At 51.3% G+C, this 20,181-nt stretch overlaps 1 long non-coding RNA gene across 1 annotated transcript; it reads left to right on the top strand.

Moving 5' to 3' along the window:
* The first annotated feature begins 12,715 nt into the window (after positions 1–12,715).
* Positions 12,716–19,855, top strand: LOC127574988 (uncharacterized). Its single transcript, XR_007956989.1, has 3 exons — positions 12,716–12,845; positions 14,015–14,467; positions 19,055–19,855. It is a non-coding gene; the product is annotated as an uncharacterized LOC127574988 (long non-coding RNA).
* Positions 19,856–20,181: the final 326 nt, after the last annotated feature.

The following is a 20,181-nucleotide window of genomic DNA, read 5'->3' as shown; positions in this document are numbered from 1 at the left end:
TTAGGGGTTAGAGGGGAATGAGGAGGTTGGGGTGCACAGGCTGGTTCAGAGGAGGGTGGATTGGAGGGAGGGAGGTGTAGTGGTGAGTGAGGGGTTAAAGGCGGGGAAGCGGAGGGAGAGGGAGAAGTTGTTTTTGCAGGAAGCTGTGTGTGTGGAGTCAGAGACTGCAGCTGTTTCTGTTTCTGTCAGTGCTGAGCCCACAGACACACACTGACACACTGAGACACACTGAGACACACACACGTGGGGACACACTGAGACACACACACACTGAGACACACACTGAGACACACACACACACTGAGACACACACACTGAGACACACACACACTGAGACACACACACACACACACACTGAGACACACACTGAGACACAAAGACACAGACACATATTGAGACACACTGAGGCACACACACAGGGACGCACACACTGAAACACACAGACACAAACTGAGACACACACACAGACACACACACTGAGACACACACATTGAGACACACACACAGACACATACTGAGACACACACACACTGAGACACACACAGAAACACACTGAGACACACACACAGAAACACTGAGACACACACACACAGCACACCCACTCACACATAGACACACAGACATGCACTCACACACTCAGACACACACACACACATGCATGTACAAACAGAAGCATACACACATACACAAAATACACACATAGGCACAAACACAACCACACACACACACACACACACACAGAGTACAATCATTCCGTTTCTCTCTTCTGGAACATTCTCTCTTGGCTTCGCTCCTGGTGAAATGAAAACAAGGCATGTTTTTTCCCTGCCTCTGCCAGGAGTGCTTGTGGCCAAAATACATTAAAAAAACGGTCAGTCTGTGTCATATGACTCCTTTTTGTATCGGTTTTGTTTTTGTTTCAAAAACAGGATTTCTTGTTTGGATGTGGGAGTGAGCTCAGAGATCTGAGGGCTGGACAATTTGCTTTTGTTTAGCTTGAAGGAAAACCGCCCTGGTCCAAACCAGCACTCTGGCAACAACATTCAATCCTGCTTCCTTTCAGACAGACTTAACCCCTTTGGCGCCGAGGGTCTCCTCGCCTCGCTCCCTCTGGCGCAGTGTGAGGAAGGTGATCTACACCTCCAGTGATCTCCATTAACATTCAGTGCAGTGAGGGCATTCAAAAGAGGGTTAAGAATCGGGTGATAGCAGGGCAGGTGACCGACGGTTTGGCTGGAGAGGAAGGGTTCATAGAACCTCTTACACCAGCAAAGAAACTCTTTGTCCCAGCTCCAGTGACCAGGGTTCGATCCTGACCTCCAGTGCTGTCTGTGTGTGGAGTTGGCATGTCCTCCCTGCGATCACGTGGGTTTCCTCCGGTTCCCTCCCACATCCCAGGGACGTGCGGGCTGGTAGGTTCAATTGCCTGCTGTAGATCGCCCCCCTGTTGTGTAGGTGAGGGGTAGAATCTGGGGGGAGTTGGTGAGAATAGGGAGAGAATTTTTAAAAATGGGATGAACATAAGATTAGTGTAAATGGGTGGCTGATGGTCAGCACAGACTCAATGGGCTGAATGGCCTGTTCTTGTGCTGTACCTCTCTACCACTTTCAGTGAGGTATTGGTATTGGTTTATTATTGTCACTTGTACCGAGGTACAGTGAAAAGCTTGTCTTACAAACCGATCGTACAGGTCAATTCATTACACAGTGCAGTTACATTGAGTCAGTACAGAGTGCATTGATGTAGTACAGGTAAAAACAATAACAGTACAGAGTAAAGTGTCACAGCTACAGAGGAAGTGCAGTGCAATAAGCTGCAAGGTCACAACAAGGTAGATCGTGAGGTCAGAGTCCATCTCATTGTATAAGGGAACCGTTCAATAGTCTTATCACAGTGGGGTAGAAGCTGTCCTTGAGTCTGGTGGTACGTGCCCTCAGGCTCCTGTATCTTCTACCCGATGGAAGAGGAGAGAAGAGAGAATGTCCCGGGTGGAAAGATGATCAGAGCTTGGGAAGGGACTAGTTGTTGGTGTTGGAGGGGTTAAACTCAGCTGTTCTAGGAAGCCTGAAATGGAAGCAAGAGCCTCAGCACTTCTTTAGTCCATGGGACGATGACATCACTGGTGATGCCAGCATTTATTGTATATCCCTAAATGGCCCTGAGGAGGTTGTTAACATTCAACCACATTGGTGGGTCTGGAGTCACATGTCAGCCAGACCAGGTAGCGAGGGCAGATTTCCCTCCCTGAAGGCCATACGTGAACTATAATGGAAGCAATCCAGTCGTTGCATAGTCTCTTAATGAGAACAGCTTTTGTTTTAATATTCCGCATTTAGGGAATTGCTGCCTCTGAGTTCCCCACTGATCGATGTGTCCTGGGAACTGAGGCTTCCAGTCCAGTAACTCAGCTGCCACCATGCCCCAACTCATCGGAAAACTAAAGAGCTGATTGTTGACCTCAGGAAGGGGAAGGAGGGTGAACATGCGTCAGTCTACATTGGGGGATCGGCGGTGGAGAGAGTCAGCAGCTTTAAATTCTTGGGCGTTAACATATCGGATGACCTGTCCTGGGCCCAGCACATAGATGCAATCACAAGGAAAGCGCGCCAGAGTCTTTACTTTCTTAGGAGGTTAAGGAGGTTTGGCTTGTCACCGAACACTCTAACAAACTTCTACAGGTGTACTGTTGAAAGTATCCTGACTGGTTGCATCACGGTCTGGGTCAGCAATTGGAATGCACAGGAACATAAGAAGCTGCAGAGAGTAGTGGACTCAGCCCGATACTTCACGGGCACATCCCTCCCCACCATCGGGACTATCTACAGGAGGCACTGCCTCAAGAAGGCAACATCCATCATCAAAGATCCCCACCATCCAGGCCGTGCCATCTTCTCACAGTGACCATCGGGCAGGAGGTACAGGAGCCTGAAGTCCCACACCACCAGGTTCAGGAACAGCTACTTCCCTTCAACCATTTGGTTCTTGAACCAACCGGCACAACCCTAATCACTTCCTTCTATTTCCTCTGTATCTGCGACACTTTACTCTGCATTCTGTTATTGTTTTTACCCTGTACTACCTCAATGCACTGTGTAATGAATTGACCTGTACGATTGGTGTGCAAGACAGGTTTTTCACCGTAGCTCGGTACAAGTGACAATAATAAACCAATATCAATACCAATCATGACGGTTTAGCAGCACAATGATCACTTTGCACTAAAATGAAATTTGTTTTTTTGTTCCAATTGTCTTTTCTTGTAAAAATAATGTATAATTTATGCTTAATTTATGTTTTTCTTGTGAATGCTGCTTATCTGATGCTGTGAGCCTGTGATGCTGCTGCAGGTAAGTTTTTCATTGCACCCGTGCACACACGGACTTGTGCACGTGACAATAAACTCAACCTTGACTCTGACTCTATGACTTTGGATGCACTCTGGGACTGTCGGGCAATCCAGGCCCTTCAGCCGGTGACAATGAAAGAACAGCAATAAACCTGGTCAGGACGGTGTGTTGCTTGGAGACGAGGGTCTTCCCATGCCCCTTTTGCCCTTGTGCCTCCAAGTGGTTGAGGACTTGCTGCAGGAGGGACCTCGGTGCATTGCTCCGGTGGAATCTGTGTTTGGGACACGCTGTACCCAGGGAGCGGTGGTGGGAGGAATGTTTCGGGTGAGGATGGGCGACCGATCACGCAGGCCGCTTTGTCCTGGACGGCGCAGACTGTTGCTGGAGCTGCACTCATCCAGGCGAGTGGAAGCTGCTCCAGCGCACTCCTGGCTGAGCCCCCAAAGATGGTGGAGGGGCTTCGGGCTGTGGGGAGGTGAGTCTCCCCCACTGCCCCAGCACAGTGCTCATCTGGTTGGTCCAGTTAAAGGCACCGACCTTCTCCAACCTCCAGCCCAGGTCACTGAAGACAGGCAATGTAGTGCGGCGGTTAGCGTAACGCTATTACAGCGCCAGCGACCCGGGTTCAATTCCCGCCGCTGTCTGTGAGGAGTTTGTACGTTCTCCCCGTGTCTGCATGGGTTTCCTCCGGGTGCTCCGGTTTCCTCCCACATTCCAAAGACGTACGGGTTAGGAAGTTGTGGGCATGCTATGTTGGCGCTGGAAGCGAGGCGACACTTGCGGGCTGCCCCCAGCACACTCTACGCAAAAAGACGCATTTCCCTGTGTGTTTCGATGTACATGTGACTAATAAAGATGTCTTATCTTATCTTATCTTATCTGGCGACTGCTCAGTTTTGACCATCGCTGGCTGGAGGTTGTTGTTGCTTGAAAATACAACTGGGAGATGTGTATCAGACCCAGGTTGGAGAAGCAACACCCCACGTTCCGTCTCCGGAGTCTCCAACCTGACAGCATCAACTTTGTTTTCTCTAACTTCCGGTAACCCCTCCCCTCTATTTTCCTTCATTCCTGTGGCCCCCCCACCCCTTCTCTTTCCCCTCCCTTGCCCTCGTGACCTGCCAACCTCCCTCCCCTTATTCCATGGTCCACTGCCCTCCCCTACTGGATTCCTTCTTCTTCAGCCCTTGGCCTCTTCTACCTGTCACCTCTCACATCACCCCCTTTCATCCCTCCTCCCCCACCCACCTACCGTCCCACCCCCCCCCCTCCCCGTCACCTGGACTCACCACAGTCTTCCCTGTGTCTGCACCCTGAAATAAATGCTGCTTAAGTTGTACACACCGGTCTCTAGAGAAGGAATTCCCACTCACTGAGCCAAGGCTGGGCTGGGGTCCAGGGCCAGTCCTGGGGGGAGAGGAAGCTGGGACCACGCTCCCACCACACACACAAGGGCTCACTGATAAATGCAATTGGGGATTCCAGACTAGGTCTCTACCTGGAGGGCAGTGAGGGTGTGGAGCTCAACCCAGGGAAGTGGTGAGGCAAGGGCAAGGGCGTGCCTGGGGTTCAAGGATTGGAGGGAATTCGGAGAGTGTGGGAGGAGGCTGGTGTGGAGGATGAGCAGTGTGGGCAGAATGGCCTCCTTCAATGCTCCGTCCTCTCTCTGTGAAAAGGGAGCAGCCGAGGCTGTGCTGGGAACTAGAGATGTGTAAAACAGAGAAGACAGAGAACGCTGGGGACAAAACCCCAGCAGATCAGGCGGCGTCCGTGGAGAGAGAAACGGGTAACGTTTCGGGTGTGGGGCCCTTCATCAGAACTGCCAGGCCACCTCCTGCCCTTTGATAGCCCTGAGCTAGGCGATGGACAGGACCTTGGGTGCTGCCTCCAGTTGTCGACTCGCTGGGTCCCTTGCAGCAAGCTCAACTCACCAAAACATTGAAGCACGAATTTAGTTCACGTCTCACCGAATCCATTCAACCCACGACTTGGATTGATGGGTTGGTCAACGAGACAGGTTTTGAAGAGCAACGTGGAGCTGTGCTGGTGGAGGGTTCAGGGCTGCGGGGAGGGGATCCAGAGGTTCCGGCCACAGCAACTGGTAATGAAACCGACTGTGGTGATGTGATTAAATTAGGGGATGTGTGGGTGCCCTGCACTGGGGGCGGGTTGGGGGAGATGGTGGTGGTGTGTAGGTGCCCAGGACTTGGGGGGAGGTGTGTAGGTGCCCAGGACTGTGGGGGTGGGTGGGTGCCCAGGACTGAGGGAACGTGTGGGTGCCCAGGACTGGGGGGGGGGGGAGGTGGGGGGGTGGTGTGTAGGTGCCCAGGACTTGGGGGGGGGATGTGTAGGTGCCCAGGACTGGGGGGGTGGTGTGTAGGTACCCAGGACTGGGGTGGGGGGTGGTGTGTGTAGGTGCCCAGGACTAGGGGGGGGTGTGTAGGTGCCCAGCTCTGAGGGGATGTGTAGGTGCCCAGGACTTGGTGGGGGGGGAGGTGTGTGTAGGTGCCTCAACAGCTGGTGATGTCATAGCACCATTACTTCACAATGTCAACAACTGGTGATGTCACAGCATCATTACATCACATGTTAATAACTGGTGATGTCACAATCACATTACATCACCAGGCTAAAAACTGGTGATGTCACAGCATCATTACATCACAGTGACAATAGCAGGTGATGTCACAGCACCATTAGTTACATCACAACATCGCCCACCGGTGATGTCACAGCATCAGAGTGGGACTGCACGGTCTAATACCCCAGAGTGTTTTATTAACCTCACAGTGAACAGAATCACAGCTCAAAAGCAGCCCATTCGGCCCAACTGGTTTATCCTCCACCTCAGCCTATTTCCTTTCCTTTTTAACTCAACCGCTCAACATATCTCTTGAATATGCATCCACCTTCCCCTTAACTGCGTGCCTACTGACTGCCGTGGCCCCTCCCTGATGTGACGGCTTCACGTGCTCACCACTCTCTCCGCAGTAAAATTTAATTCCTGATCACATTCATTGCCTTTTTCCCATATTTGTGGCCATTCTCCACATCCACTCCACCAGTCACCATCAGGTCACCCCATCCTGCTGTTACAGAGCAGAGACCCCGGCACATTCTCTCATGTCCAGTCCTGTCTAAAACTGTGTTCATTTGAACCCCTGGCTTTAATCCCGTGGGTGACAGAACCACTGCACCTTAGATCCTTTGATAAACTGAACACATAATGCAATGTTGTTCCGAACACAATGCCGGTTATTATTTTACGTGTTTCGGGAATGAAGCAGAGGAAGTGGGGGATGGGGCAGAAAATAAAAGGCGGCCGGATTACGAAAGGCCGGCTGGTCCTGACGGAATGCCGGAGATGTTCTGGGAATGACCACCTGAGACAGGCTGTCCACAGGGCCTTCCAGAACCCACTGATCCGCCTTGCAAGAAGACATTTCGATTCAGTTGTCACGGTGATGCAGTGTGAAGCAGCAGGCCCGGCCTCCAACCTGACCACTGAAATAGAACGACAGGCAGGCCGGTTGCCATGGAGAGGCTGTGCAAACATTCCTTGGCACTGAGGAAACTTTTCCCAGGAATTGCAACGTTCCCAATCAAACTAACCGCGAAAAAAATCAGCAACAGCTGTAAGTAAGTGGCTGAGCGACAAGAGGAAGGACAGGACAGAATTCAAGTGGAGGGCTCCTTCCTTTCATGGGCTAACTTGATCCTTCCTTCCACGAATTTTTAATATTCATTCCGGCGAGGCCTTGTGTCAAGGTGGCGATGACCAGACCAAACGGTTCACTGGCCATTGAGAACCCATCGTGTTGGTGTGGGACTGGAGTCACACGTAGGCCCCAGCTGGGTAAGGATGGTGGATTTCATTCCCTCGAGGACATCAGGGAGCAGGTGGACTTCTACAATAATCTGACAGTTTCATGGTTTTATTTAGAGTCTGCACAGATTAAAATTAAAAGCTGACCCAACCACAACCAACCAAACCTTCCCTGACCACAACCAGTCCAAGCTTCACCTGACCACAACCAATCCAAACCTGACCTAACCACAGCCAATCCAAACCTGGCCTGATCACAGTCAATCCAAACCTGGCCCAATCACAGCTAATCCAAACCTGGCCCAATCACAGCCAATCCAAACTTGACCTGACCACAACCAATCCAAACTTAACCTGACCACAGCCAATCCAAACCCAACTACAGCCAATCCAAACCTGACCTGACTGCAGCCAATCGAAACCTGACCTGGCCACAGCCAATCTGAGTCCAATCCAGCCATAGCCAATCTGAACCCGACTTGATCCCCACCAACACCAACCCAACTTGGCCACAGCCAAGCCAATCCTGACCCAACCAAGGCCAACCTGAGGCAAACCGGCTGCCCATTCCAAACACCAACCAAGCCCAGATACTTATGATGGTCTGTGTGCCCACCTCTTCCAGAAACCAACTATCACAGAATGAATAACGCTCACAAACACGGTTGGGGCATGAAGAATCAGATACTGAGTGTGGAATATCAAGTAAACCATCCCAACTTGAATAAAGTGTAACCTGGCCCGCAGTAAAAACAGAAACTCACACCCAAGCCAAACCCGATCCACAGTGTCAGGTCATCGCCGGTCTGGGTCGAACATCCAGCCACTAGGTTGGGAACCTGGGTTCAGCCTGTCGAGGTTATAAAGTGAAGGTCCCCACATTACAAATCAGGCAACATTACCACTCCCCTGGGACTGGCAGTACACTGCCTATTTCCACATGCATCTTATTTGGAAAAGGGTCACCACTTTCTTTTTATAACTCTACTTATTTCATTGCAAGCAAATAGGAATCAAGGAGTGAGCACTCACATGCACTCACTGGACCCTGAGTGTGTGGCAGAGCTCAAAGGCGGACACACCCCTCACCAGAGACCCGTGCATGACCTCAAGGCCAACTGTTCCTGGGACAGTGCTGCGCTGCTGGTGGATGAGATGTTGGGACCAAGGTCCATCCCACCACTGCAATGCACAGAACACAGCAGTTTCCCAGGGAAGCAACATTGGCACAACACAATGGATTAGACACCAGATAATCTTGTCTGTACTGACGGGATGGACTTCAGGGACAATTCCTTGAAACAAGCACGGTATCTTTTATGTCCTCCTGAGAGGGCCGGTGGGTTTTATCTTACATCTGAAAGAAATGCTCCTTAAGGGATGTTGAATCCAAACACTAAACACAGTGGAATGTGATTCTCCTTTCACCAGTCAGAGCAAGGATGAAATGAAAAGTCCCTTTGTACTCACGAGATGTGAAATGTAATACTTTCTGACACACCTCTCGGTTTCTCTTGTGTGTGAATGGGTGTGTGATCCATTCCACCAGGTCGAGCAATGGGTTTGCGAGACAACAGCTCTTGCTGCCTCTCACCCGCTGTGCTCCCACTGCACCAGTCCTCGTGGGTGAGGGTGACTCAGCCTCTCTGCAAGCTCACCCAGTCACCCTGACCGTCCACCTCCGCGCCGCCCTGACCAACCCTGCGGCCGCACACCACGGGTTCGCTGACCGGCCCTCCCACTGCCGTGGAGCTGGTTGCACCCATAACTGACACTTCGCACACCAAGGTTATGTACAGTTGCCATGGTGAGCCACAGAGGAGTTGAGGGGAGTGGGGATTGGACTGCCCATGTTTGTGACCTCACAGCCCATATCTGTGACCTCACAGTCCATGCCTGTGACATCATAGTCCATACCTGTGACATCATAGTCCATATCTGTGACCCCACAGCCCATACCTGACCCCAACAGTCCATACCTGTGACCCCACAGACCATACTGTGACCCCACAGCCCGTACTGACCCCACAGTCCATACCTGTGGACCTCAGTCCATACCTGTGACCCACAGCCCGTACCTGACCCCACCAGTCCATACCTGTGACCTCAGTCCATACCTGTGACCCCACAGCCCGTACCTGACCCCACAGTCCATACCTGTGACCTCAGTCCATACCTGTGACCCCCCACAGCCCGTACCTGACCCCACAGTCCAATACTGTGACCTCAGTCCATGCCTGTGACCCCACAGCCCGTACCTGACCCCACCAGTCCATACCTGTGACCTCAGTCCATACCTGTGACCCCACAGCCCGTACCTGACCCCACAGTCCATACCTGTGACCTCAGTCCGATGCCTGTGACCCCACAGCCCGTACCTGACCCCACAGTCCATACCTGTGACCTCAGTCCATACCTGTGACCTGACAGCCCATACCTGACCCCACAGTCCATACCTGTGACCTCAGTCCATACCTGTGAACCCCACAGCCCGTACCTGACCCCACAGTCCATACCTGTGACCTCAGTCCATACCTGTGTACCTGACAGCCCGTACCTGACCCCACAGTTCATACCTGTGACCTCAGTCCATGCCTGTGACCCCACAGTCCATACCTGACCCACAGTCCATACCTGTGACCCCACAGACCATGCCTGTGACCTGTGGCCCTTGGAGGGGAAGACTCTGGCAAAGGCAAATGTCCAGTCCGTAGCAGACCACCGAACTCTGCCTCCGCCGCTGCAGCTGATCCGTGGCACAGCAAGATCCCACCGACTCCAACAAGATAAAGGTAAACCCAGACAAAATACTGCAGGTGCTGGAAATCTGAAAACAAAATCCAGAGAGAAAAGCTGAAAACACTCAGCAAGTTGGGCAGCGTCCGTGGAGACAGAGACAGTCAACGTTTCAGGTCTGACCTACTGAGTGCCTCCAGCAGTAAAACAACCCGCCGTTAGTGATATTGATGGAGGGGTGAGTAGTGGCTGGGCCCCCAGGGGGAAGTTCCTCTCCTCTTCAAGATACAACCACAGGATCTTTAACCTCCAATGGCTGTCTCACCCCAACAGTGCAGGACTCCCACGGTACTCCCCAGATCTCAGCACTCAGGTCTCTGAAGTGGAACTTGGTCCTGTGATACCGAAGGGAGAGTGCTGCCACTGGCATTGTGAGGTCTGACCCTGACCCAGCCCTCGGCCTTCCCCAGCCGCGCAGGTCTGTCCACACTGATCGTGAAAGCTGGCAGCTGACCGACACTGACTGAGAGTCAGGGAGTTGATGGAATGCTTTAATAAGAAAGGTTGTGTACTGGTGTCACCCAGGGATACAGAGGAAGGTTAAAGGTCACTTGCTCAGCAAGACTCCAGTGCCCAAGCGATGCCCATCCAAATGCCCCCAGCCCAACCTCTGGGCCTTTGCAGATGCCCCCAAGAGAAGAATTAAAGGGAAAATTTGCCGACACCCACGTCATCTCCTCAAAGCTGCACTCTGTCCTGACCTGGAAGTGTATCCCTGCTTCTTCATTGTCTCTGAGTCTACAGCCCTACAACCGTTGGTGAGGCCACACTTGGAGTATCGTGGGCAGTTCTGGCTGCCAAGCCAGAGCAAGAGTGTGATTAAGGTGGAAAGGATGCAGAAAAGATTCTCGAGGATGTTACTGGGACTGGAGGATTTGGGTTATAAGGAGGGACTGGATAGGCTGGGACTGTCGAAGGAGGCCGAGGGGTGACTTCACTGAGGTTTAGAAAATCATGAGGGGCAGAGATAAAGTGGATGGTGACAGTCTTTATCCCGGGGTAGGGGGGTCTAAAACTAGAAAGCATGGGTTTAATATGAGAGGGGAAAGATTTAAAGGGGACCTGAGGAGCAACCTTTTCACACAGGGGGAATGAGGTGGGTATGTGGAACGAGCTGCCAGAAAAAAGGTAGAGCTGGGCACAATTACAACGGTTAAAAGGCATTTGGACAGGTTCATGGATAGGAACAGTACAATATAGGGCACAGTACACTTAGAGTACTGTGTCCAGTTCTGGTCGCCTCATTATAGGAAGGATATGGAAGTGTTGGAAAGGGTGCAGAGGAGATTTACCAGGATGCTGCCTGGATTGGAGAGTATGGATTATGAGGAGAGACTAAGGGAGCTGGGGCTTTACTCATTGGAGAGAAGGACGATGAGATGAGACATGATAGAGGTGTACAAGATATTAAGAGGAATGGATAGAGTGGACAGCCAGCACCTCTTTCCCAGGGCACCGATGCTCAATACAAGAGGGCATGGCTTTAAAGTAATGGGTGGGAAGTTCAAGGGAGATATCAGAGGGAGGTTTTTTACCCAGAGAGTGGTTGGGGCATGGAATGCGCTGCCTTGGGGTGGTGGTGGAGGCAGGTACATTGGTCAAATTCAAGAGATTACTAGATAGGCATATGGAGGAATTTAAAATAGAGGGATATGTGGGAGGAAGGGGATAGATAGTCTTAGGTGAGGTTTAAAGGTTGGCGCAACATAGTGGGCCAAAGGGCCTATATTGTGCTGTACTGTTCTAAGATTCTATGATTCTATGAGGAAAGGTTTGGAGGATACGGGCCAAATGCAGGCAAATGGGACTGGCTCAGGTAGGCACACTGGCCAGCATGGACAAGTTGGGCAGAAGGGCCTGTTTCCATGCTGTATAACTCTATGAATCTATGGCTGTAAATCCTGCAGCGGTTCAGGGAGACGGTTTAGAACCGCAGGGGCAATTACGGACAGACAGTAAATACTGCACTTCCAAGCGGCACCCACATCCTGAGCACGAATTGTTACTTTCCTCTCTCTTTTTTTTGTTGCCGAGAACCTCTGATCATACTTTGGAAAAACAATGCGGGCTGGTGACATAACCGGGCAGTCAGACTGGAGGAGTTAGTGAGCTGAGTCACGGGAGGGAGGGAGGGAGGGAGATTAAGCTGCATGCCACCGCCAGCATTGATTGCCTGTGTTACTTCAGCCCCGATGAGTCACTCCTTCAAACCTGCCGTGACATTATCCTTATTTAGAGCAAGATACACACTGTCAGGAAGCATTCCTTCACACAAAGAGTAATGCAGCTCTGGAGCTCTCTCAGCGGAAGAACTGCTGAGGCTGGGGCCAATCTGAAAAGCTCTGAGTGATAGATTGTCATTCGGGGGAGTTGAGTAAGGTCACAGAGCCAGGGCAGAGCTCAGGTACAGAGAACCTCATGATCTCATCCACCTGAACAAGTTCTACAGAAAGAAAGGCCTCCTCCTATTCCCACGCCGTGATTAGTAACGTTGCATTGTAAATAACAATTAGAGCTTTGCTTTCATTATTTTATTCCCACCTCAAGTTTTCTCCACTTAGTGCCAAGAATGTTCTGACAGGATTCTTTCAACATCAGCAGATTGACAATGAGACTTGGGCAGTTCCCGTATTTGGTAACTTGGTTTATTGTTGTCACGTGTACCGAGGTACAGTGAAACGCTTTGTTTTGCATGACGTCCATACAGATCATTTCATCGCATAAGTACGTTGAGGTAGTACAAGGGAAAAGCAATAACAGAATGCGGAATAAAGTGTTCCAGTTACAGAGACAGTGCAGTGCAGGCAGACAATAAGGTGCAAGGGCCATGACAAGGTAGATTGTGAGGTCAAGAGTCCATCTTATTGTGCAAGAGGTCAGTCAATAGTCTTATAACAGCGGGATAGAAGCTGTCCTTGAGCCTGGTGTTACATGCTTTCAGGCTTTTGTATCTTCTGCCTGATGGGAGGGGGGAGAAGAGAGAATGTCCGGGGTGGGTGGGGTCTTTGACTATGCTGGCTGCTTTACCGGGGCAGCGGGAAGTGTAGACAGAGTCCATGGAGGGGAGGCTGGTTTCCACGATGTTCTGAGCTATGTCCACAACTCTCCTTGTGGAGGACTGTGAGACAGGAGACAGTGCTGCTCCCGCGCCTGGTTTGTTGGTGTGTGAATGCGTGACTTGGCCTCAGCAAACTACGAGTACTTTCTTGTGGCGGGTTTCGAGCGGTGTCTAAAACTAAGATTTGGGGTGAGGGGTAAGACATCTTGAAGGAATCTGAGGAAGAACTCTTTCACTCAGAGGGTGGCTGGAACCTGGAACTCACTGCCCGAGGGAGTGGTGGAGACAGGTACTCCCACAACACTTAAGAAGGCAGGACAGCATGGTAGTGTAGCGGTTAGCGTAACGCTATTACAAACGCAACGATCGCGGTCCAATTCCCACCGCTGTCTGTAAAGAGTTTGCATGTTCTCCCTGTGACTGCGTGGGTTTCCTCCGGGTGCTCTGGTTTCCTCCCACATTCCAAAGACGTACGGGTTAGTAGGTGTAATTGAGCGACGCGGGCTCATTGGGCTGGGAGAGCCTGTTACTGTACTGTATAAATAAAGTTTTTAGAAGTTGTTATTAAAGTTTTAAGTATGTAGAGGAGTTCTTTGATTGCCAAGGAATGGAGGGTTGCAGATCAAGTGCAGGCCACTGGATGAATATGGGTGCGCACTGGATAGACGGAATGGGCCAAAGGGCCTTTCTTGTGCCGTGTGAGAGTCGGGGACTGGTGCGGATGAGCGGGAAAGATCTCAGTGGCAGGTCCTGTTTCACGTTGGAAGCAACCCCTGGAAGTGAGAGATCATTCCTAATGGAACGAGCGCCATTTGGACTCAACAGTGAGGTTGAGGATGCTGAAGGTAGGGAGAAGGGAACAGCCAAGGGCCAGCGTTTAGTTGGAGTGCCTGAGGACGGAGATCTAAGTACAAAACTCTCCGAACCCGCGAGTGCAGTGAGACAAAGCCATGTAAAAGCCAGGGAACACTTGTTTTTTTTGGCAGAACATGAAGTACAAGGCGAAGGGGAGATGGTGAATGTGTGCAGAACGTCGGGCAATGCACAGTCTGAGCCTTGTGTTCAGGTCTGGACAGCCGTCACAGAAGGCAATTGAAGAGCAGACTGTGTTGATTCGCCAGGCAATGGGAACACACGGAAAACAGCAAGTGCAGCAGAACTGAAAGGGTGGTCAGTGTGTGGGGTCAGTTGCTGGCAATGCTGGTGGAACCACTAACCTCAGCGGGCTGGACGAGGACACCAGAATGGTTCTCGCTAGCAGACGATGAGTAATGCAGCCTGAGCTCAGCACCAACACATGACGCGGCCGTGATGCATCGCACAGCTGGCACTGCGTGGGACACAGCTGGGTACCCGGCCGGGGGAAAGGCCAGAAACCGCCAACGTCCCCGGGCCCTCAGCAGTGGAAGTCACGTCTGACGTGGGTTACTGTGGAGGAGGTACGTCCAGTAGAGCAGGACATGTGATGGTGGAAGGGATGTGATTTGGTGGATGGGGAAACGGAGTCTGGTGCTCAGTACACCACTGTTACTGAGCCTGATGAACTTTATGTCACTCATAGAGTCACAGAGTTGTACGGCACAGAAGCAGGCCCTTCGGCCCACCGTGAGCACACTGACCTTTCAGCCCATCTGTGCTAGTCCCATGTACCCTCACACAAGGACTGTACCCTTCAGTGCCTTGCCTCCTCTGGCAGCGCATTCCAGATATCGACCACTTCCTCCGTAAAAAAACCTTCCCCTTGGATCCCCTATAAAAAATCCTATAAAAATCCCCTATAGGGCAGGCACGGTAGTGTAGTGGTTAGCATAACGCTATTACAGCGCCAGCGACCCGGGTTCAATTCCGGCCGCTGTCTGTAAGGAGTTTGTACATTCTCCCCGTGTCTGCGTGGGTTTCCTTCGGGTGCTCCGGTTTCCTCCCACGTTCCAAAGACGTACAGGTTAGGAAGTTGTGGGCATGCTATGTTGGCGCCAGAAGCGTGGCGACACTTGCGGGCTGCCCCCCAGAACATTCCATGTAAAAGATGCATTTCACTGGGTGTTTCGATGTACATGTGACTAATAAAGAAATCTTATCTTCCTCTCACTTAAACCTCTACCATGGGAAAAATCTACCCCATGTTTTTTTACCTCTGTCAAGTCGCCCCCTCTGCCTCCTTCACGCCAGTATAAACAAGCTCAGCGCCCCCCCCCCCCAGTCTCCCCCGCACAACGAAAGTCCTCTGACATCCTGGTGGGTCTCCTCTGCACTGTCTCCAGTGCAACCCCTCTTCCTTCCTGTAGTGTGCCGACCAGCACTTCACGCAGTACTCCAAGTGCAGCCTAACCTGCGTTGCATACCGTTGCAGCGTAACAGAGGGCATGCGTTTAAGGTGGGGGGGGGTAGGCTCAGGGGAGATCAGGATCAGTGGAGACATGAGGGGTACGTTTTTTACTGAGAGGGTGGTGGATGCCTGGAATGCATTGCCTGATAGGGTGTTGGAGGCAAATTCACTGGGGCCTTTTCAGAGGGGCTTGGATAAGCTCATGATTGAGAGGAAAATAGAGGGATATGGGCATTCTGCAGGTAGGAGGGATTAGCTATGTCGGCACAACATTGTGGGCTGAAGGGCCTGTTCTGTGCTGTACTGTTCTATGTTCTAACATCCCAGCTCTTGTAATCCAGCACGCCAGCTGCCTTTTTCACCTGTGCTGCCACTTTCAGGGAGCTATGGACTTGGATCCCTCGGTCTCTCTGTTCATCAACATTCCTTAGTGAGTCAGGATCTGGTTTATTATCACTGACCTATGTGATGAAATGTGTTGTTTTGCCTCCCCTCCCCTCCCCTACCATTTCCTGTACATGTCCTACCCCTATTTGACTTTCCAAAATGTATCACCTGGAACTTGTCGGGATTAAATTCCACCTGTCAACGCTCCACCCAGCTTCCTAAACTGATCTACATCCGGGTGTTTCGTTTCACTGTTACTGACGCCGGTTTCACACGATCAGGTTGCCGATCACTTCACGTCTCCGAACTACTTTCACCTCATGTTCCGGGGATATTTCAGCCCAGGGTCTCTGGATTACACAGGGGAGGAGTAGAACCACGAGACCGGCCTCAACACGGCCGAGTGACAGGTCGAGGCTTGGAACAGGAGTGTGATGAACAGTAGCGGTTCCTGTGGTGACGGTGATGTCAACAAGGCGCAGGGAGCAGGGCGAGTGTCGCCAGTGCCGGCAGGTCATGGTAAATTCATGAGCTCTGGGGAATGTTGCATGTGATGTTACTGTGGCCAACCATGCAACTTAGTTCTAATCCAGCCTCAGGTCGAGCATTGCCTTCATAGAACATAGAACACTACAGCACAGTACAGGCCCTTCGGCCCACAATGTTGTGCCGACATTTTATCCCGCTCTAAGATCTATCTAATCCTTCCCTCCCACAGCGCCCACCATTTCATGTGTCTAAGAGTTTCTTATATGTTCCTAAGGTATCTGCCCTCACCACCTCTGCAGGCACTGCCACCTCTCTCTGTGTAAAAAACTTACCCCTGATATTCTCCTTATACCTTCCTCCAATCACCTTAAAATTATGCCCCCTCGTGTTAGCCATTGTCGCCCTGGGAAAAAGTCTCTGACTGTCCACTCGATCTATGCCTCTTATCATCTTGTGCACCTCTATCAAGTCACCTCTCACCCTCCTTCTTTCCGAAGAGAAAAGCCCCAGCTCGCTCAACCTATCCTCAGAAGACATGTTCTCCAATCCAGGCAACATCCTGGTAAATCTCCTCTGCACCCTCTCTAAAGCTTCCACATCCTTCCTGTAATGAGGCGACCAGAACTGAACACAATACTCCAAGTGCCTTTGGAAGCTGTTGCAGTTTTCTGCAGCCAAGAGGCAGCCTTACAGCTGCCTCAATTTTCTGCATTCCCCGAGCAGTCATTCCAGCAGCCAACTGCACAGCAAGTTCCCATGAACACCACCTATAGGAAATGGGAGCAGGAGTAGGCCACTCGGCCCCTCAAACAATGCAGTATGATCATGGCTGATCTGCCCCAGCAGGCCTCGTCTCTTCCCTGTGCCAGAACCAGAGAGCCCACAGTTCCCCGAGTTTTTCAAAAGATTATCTCCCTCCATTTTAAATCCTTCGCACGATCCAGCCTCCACAACTGTGTGGGGTAGAGAACGCCAGAGATTCACCTCCCTCCGTGACAAGGAGTTCCAACGTACCCTCGGTTTTAAATGCCCGGCCCCTTACCTTACAGCACCAGCGACCCGGGTTCAATTCCAGCCGCTGTCTGTAAGGAGTTTGTACATTCTCCCCGTGTCTGCGTGGGTTTCCCATGGTTGCTCCGGTTTCCTCCCACATTCCAAAGGTGTGCAGGTTAAGAAGTTGTGGACATGCTATGTTGGCGCCGGAAGCGTGGCGACACTTGCGGGCTGCCCCCAGAACACTCTACGCAAAAGATGCATTTCACTGTGTGTTTCGATGTACGTGTGACTGATAAAGAAATCCTATCTTATCTGTAACTGTGTCCCCTTGTTTGAGATTCTTTGAGGAGCATGTAAACTCCTTGGTGACACCAGCGAGGTTTTGCCTGCTCTTCAGGACAGTTCGATGGCACCGTTCACATCTACCAGAGAGCCTCGATCTAACATCTTATTGGAGGGTCAGTTACCCGCGGAGGTGCCCTGCTCCCTTGGCACCGCAGTGGTGAGGCAGCCTCAGTGTCTCGAGAGGGGCTGGAACTCCCCGCTCTGACCCTGAGTCGACTATGTCATTCACTGTGTGGCAATGAAGTCAGCCAGGATCTGGTACTGGGGATGGAGAATGGATATTCCGAGCGATCGCATCAACCGGGCCCGACTGGACGTGGCGAAGTGTCGGGAATGTGGGTTGGTAGTTTGGGATTCCAGGACAAGTAATGAGGACCAGGAACAAAGAGATCCAGATGCACAGTTGGGAAAGATTGGGAGCACCAATTGATGGGTCAGGGGCCCAATTGGATAGGCCAGGAATGTTAGTGGAAGGTCAGAAGCTCTGGGTGAAAGGTCAGATGCACAAGTAGACAGGTAATGAATGCAGGTTCAAAAGTCAGGACCCTGAGTGCAGAGGTCAGGGATGCTGGCTGGGAGATCTGGAGCACTGTCTGAAAGGTCAGGAGCAGGAGTTGAAAGGTCAGGCATGCTGGTTGAAAGGTCAGGAGTGCTGGTTGAAAGGTTATGGGGTGCTGGTTGAAAGGTCCTGAAGTTGCTGGTTGAAAGGTCAGACGTGCTGGTTAAAAGGTCATGGGGCACTGGTTGAAAGCTCATGAGACACTGGTTGAAAGGTCAGGCATGCTGGTTGAAAGGTCGTGAGGTGATGGTTGAAAGGTCAGGCATGCTGGTTGAAAGGTCGTGAGGTGATGGTTGAAAGGTCAGGCATGTTGGTTGAAAGGTCATGGGTTGCTGGTTGAAAGGTCAGGTGTGCTGGTTGAAAGGTCAGGAGTGCTGGGTGAAAGATCATATGCTGGTTGAAAGGTCAGTCATGCTGGTTAAAAGGTCATGGGGCCCTGGTTGAAAGCTCATGAGGTGCTGGTTGAAAGGTCATGAATTCTGGTCGAAAGGTCATGTGGCACCAGTTGAAAGGTCAGGCGTGTTGGTTGAAAGGTCAGGAGTGCTGGGTGAAAGATCATACGCTGGTTGAAAGGTCATGGGGCCCTAGTTGAAAGCTCATGAGCTGCTGGTTGAAAGGTCAGGAGCACTGGTTGAAAGCTCATGTGGCACCAGTTGAAAGGTCAAGAGGTGCTGGTTGAAAGGTCAGGCATGCTGGTTGAAAGGTCATGAGTACTGGGTGAAAGGTCATGTGCTGGTTGAAAGGTCAGGAGGCTGGGTGAAAGGTCAGGAGCACTGGCTGAGGACAAAGGAGCACAAGTGGACAGGTCAGAAGCAGGGGTCAGAAGGTCACGGGAATCTCATCCGCAGGGCTGGGTAAGGGACATGACTTGAAAAACAAACTGTTGTCAGCACATTCTTTTAAAAAATGCCTTTTCTGTAACAGTGAAAGATGTGAAGCCTTGTCAACGCAGTGCAAATAAATCATCGGCCGTGCCTTTGCTGTCATGGTTACGGGTTCAGGGATGGTTGTACTGACGGGCTGTTGCGCGCTGCTGGAAGTGCAGTCGGTGGGGAGTGTTTACACACCGCGCGTGGCAGCTGAGGACGCACCAGCAGGGAACAAGTGCCCACACGTAGATCAAAGCCACTTCCTTGAAAGTGGTGCTCACCAGCCAAGCCATCGACGTGACATGAAGCAGGAGTTCTGCCTCCCAGCTATGTTTTGCCAGGGTCCAGCCTTGCAGCACTCCACTTGGGAGTAACCTGGGGACACCATCTCACGGTCCTGCCTTGGGATAACAAATTCCCCTCCAACATCAACAAACCATTGAAGCTTTGAATCCTAAACCGAGGCACCAGCCTCAGTGCTTCAACACGGGTCGATAGTCAGGAGGAGCTGCTCCATTGACTCTGTCTTCACCTCTCGTTGTCTTGGTGAAGCAGCCAGCGTAATCGAAGACCCCACCCACCCGGGTCATTCTCTCTTCTCTCCTTTTCCATCGGGTAGAAGATACAGGAGCCTGAGGGCACATACCACCAGACTTAAGGACAGCTTCTATCCCACTGTCATAAGACTATTGAATGGTTCCCTTATATGATGAGATGGACTCTGACCTCACGATCTACCTTGTTGTGACCTTGCACCTTATTGCACTGCACTTTCTCTGTAGCTGTGACACTTTCCTCTGCACTGTTATTGTTTTTACCTGTACTACATCAATGCATTCTGTACTAACTCAACGTAACTGCACTGTGTAATGTATTGATCTGTACGATTGGTATGCAAGACAAGTTTTTCACTGTACCTCAGTACAAGTGACAATAATAAACCAATTCCAATACCAATACCAATAATGAAGCCTGTAGACTCGTTCTCCTTTCCAAAACCCACAATTATTTTGAAATTGAGAGGCAATAGTTTCCATTGACAGGTGGTTGATGACTAGAGGGCATGGGTTTAAAACATCAGCCCAGATGATGCACTTCAGCGTGAATCGTCGACTGTTCATTTCCCTCCACAGATGCTGCCTGACCCGCTGAATTTCTCCAGCACTTTGTGTGTTGCTCCAG

Source organism: Pristis pectinata, chromosome 10, assembly GCF_009764475.1.
Source record: "Pristis pectinata isolate sPriPec2 chromosome 10, sPriPec2.1.pri, whole genome shotgun sequence".
NCBI lineage: Eukaryota > Metazoa > Chordata > Chondrichthyes > Rhinopristiformes > Pristidae > Pristis > Pristis pectinata.
This window is presented reverse-complemented; position numbering and strand designations above follow the sequence as displayed.